Source organism: Peromyscus californicus, unplaced genomic scaffold, assembly GCF_007827085.1.
Source record: "Peromyscus californicus insignis strain IS unplaced genomic scaffold, ASM782708v3 Scaffold_16__1_contigs__length_79575227, whole genome shotgun sequence".
Lineage (NCBI taxonomy): Eukaryota > Metazoa > Chordata > Mammalia > Rodentia > Cricetidae > Peromyscus > Peromyscus californicus.
In genome coordinates, this window is record NW_026294458.1 from 17,816,364 (window position 1) to 17,819,238 (window position 2,875).

General features: G+C 42.8%; 1 pseudogene; it reads right to left on the bottom strand.

Moving 5' to 3' along the window:
- Positions 1–1,298: 1,298 nt before the first annotated feature.
- Positions 1,299–2,639, bottom strand: LOC128111496 (histone-binding protein RBBP4-like; annotated as a pseudogene).
- Between the last annotated feature and the right edge of the window lie 236 nt (positions 2,640–2,875).

Below are 2,875 nucleotides of genomic sequence, written 5' to 3' on the forward strand. Positions count from 1 at the left end.
ATGTTTTGGATTATAGCACAGTGGAGGGCACTCTTTCTATCATAAGCCAGAGGCATGTATGTGAGATGCACTCAACTATATTATCTTCCTTCTCTTCTGGATAAACAAAAATCCTGGTGCCTCTTGCTAAATTGATTTCTTAATCCACTGCTGAGTCATGACTTACTGAGTAAGACCTCCCTATTTTGAGTTACATTATATATTAATAAAAGAGTGTGCCTATAGCTGTCATCATCCAGGGTCGTTGCAGATACAATAGCATGGAAGTTGCATAGAGAAATTTTTCCAAGGAGAAGTGATTTTTGTTTTTGTTGTTGTTGTGCTTTGTAGACCAGGTTAGCCTTGAATTCATAAAGATCCGCCTGCCTCTGCCTCCCGAGTGCTGGGATTAAAGGCATGTGCCACCACTGCCTGGCTGAGAAGTATTTTTGTTGTTGTTGTTGTTCATAGAAAAGCAATTTATTCCATTATAAGCACTTACACAGTTAGCCATGGAGAGTAACAGGCCCGATGCTGAGACAGGTCAACCAAAATGGAGAGGGCATCAAACTACAGTGGTCGAGGACTAACCCCTAGAAAGGAACTCTCATTGAGGATTAATTTAATTTTAAAAACAAAGACAAACTAGCAATTCACTCTTTCTCAACTTGACAGTTTACCAGAGGTATGACTGTCAGTTGAAAACATACACCTTACAACTTGGTGGTCCCAAGTTTAAACAAAACAAAACAAAACACAAACACACACACACCAAAAACTGTTTCATAGAAAGGAAAAGAATAATATGAAAACCGCTCAAGAAATACACTAATGAGCAAAAATATAAGGGGAAGGAGGACCGTGTTGTCTTAACTAAAGGAACCAAGACTCTGGTTTACATAGGAAAATGTGCATCCTGGAAAGCCAGGTGTGAGGATTTAAACTCTATGACTTGACTCTCCCCTAATTCCCGAATGAAAACGACATCTTGCAATAGTTATACTCATGGCTCAGACACCTACCTCACTTGGCTCTATTCCTTATCCACTCTGGCCTCTTACTTGAGGATCTGAAAAACTTGGGGATATAGCTTAAGAAGAAAAATAATCACACGTAATAGGCCCCATTTCTGAAGCTGCTTTAGACCTGGTTTGTTACTCGAAAATTCCTGAAGAAAAATTTAAATATAAGGCTGTGGCTTTGTTGAATTAAGTCCCTAGTTAAGATTTAGAAAACCCCCATGGTTTGGGCTAATAGTATTGTTGGTGGCACCTATTGTAGCCGGATGGCTGAACCAAGTCTGTGTCTCGAGCCAGTGTTCAATCCTTCTAGGGCTCAGAGGACAACAAGGGGAGTCTAAACCACAAGTGCAGGCATGTCTAGGGTCCTCGTCCTTCTGGATCCATGCTTCCTTCAGGGTCTTCATCATTAAAAATGTTCTCTGCCATCTGCCACACTTGCATGATATTGTCTTCTGATACAGCACAAATCACCCAAGGTTCATTGGGATTCCAGGAGAAATCAGAGATCTTGGCAGTGTGACCACCATGAATAAACAACTCTGGTGGGCCATCTTCTGCATCTTCTGGGGGCTGTTCTTCAATTTTACTTAAATCCCAGACATCCAGCCTATGGTCACTACCACTAGAAGCCAAAATAGTCTCATTGTGAGGTGACCACTGAACTTGGAATATTTCATCCTTACGTGATTCAAAGGAATGCAACTTGAGTTTCAGATTTCTCAGATCCCGCCAGGCAACAGTCTTGTCAGCTGATCCTGGGGCAAGAATGAACTCACTATAAGGACTGAAAGACGGGCAGTTCACTTCAGCAGTGTGAGCACTGACCAAGTGGCTTTGCTTGGAAGTATTGTTTGAATGAGTATCCCAAGTCATAAGTTTCTGATCATCAGCAACTGACTCAAACAGAAAACTCGTGGAGCAGATGCCAGGAAACATCCTCTACTACTGCTGTACACCCTGAAAAGATGGTCTTTGCATCCGCCACTTTTCCTTCTGTTGGAACTGCACTGATGTCCCACAGGCAGATGGTATGGTCATCTGAAACACTAAGTAAGTGCTCACTGAGATTTGGATTCCAAGAAAGACCATAACCTTCCTTCTGATGTCCATGGAGACGCAAATCTGGGTTGCGCTCTCCAGAAGGGTCTGGTTTAGAAGGATGCTTTGTGTGGTCAAGAACAAGCACATCACTGGATGGAGTCTTGGTTGCAGTGATGCAAGGCTTCTGGGGCATGTACGGAGCCCTGTTTACTTCTCCCTCATGGTTGATCTTGATTTCTATTTCAGTTTTCCCACTGACAGAGCCCAACCCTCCAAATTCTCCTTTTTCACTGTCATAGCGTGATGCATCAAACTGAGCATCATCATTAGGGAGCTGGACACTGGCTATCACCAGGTGGTTTTGTTCATCAGATGTGTGTGTGTGTGTGTTCCCAGGACAAGTCAAAGCATGCTGAAATCTTTCCCTTCAGGCCTGGTGACATCTGGAAGCCACTGGGCAGTTAAACTGGGCCACTCCAGGGCATGGGTCATCACCAAATCATAAAGAAAACGGGTGCTCTTCTTCCATATTTTGTACTCCTCATGGATCACACGTTCTTCCACCACGTCGTCAAAGGCAGCTTCCTTGTCAACCATAGGGCTGGAGGGATAGCTCAGCTGTTAAAGCCTAGGCTCACAACCAAAACAAACAAACAAAAAATATAAGAGAAGCAATTTTTTAAAAAGTGAATGTTTTGCACATAATTAAAAACAATCAGCAAACCAACCAACCAACCAACAAACAGAAAATCATTTGGGACTGGGGAGATGACTTGGCAGGTAAGAGCTCATACAGCTCTCATAGAGGACCCAAATTTGATTTCCAACTTCCA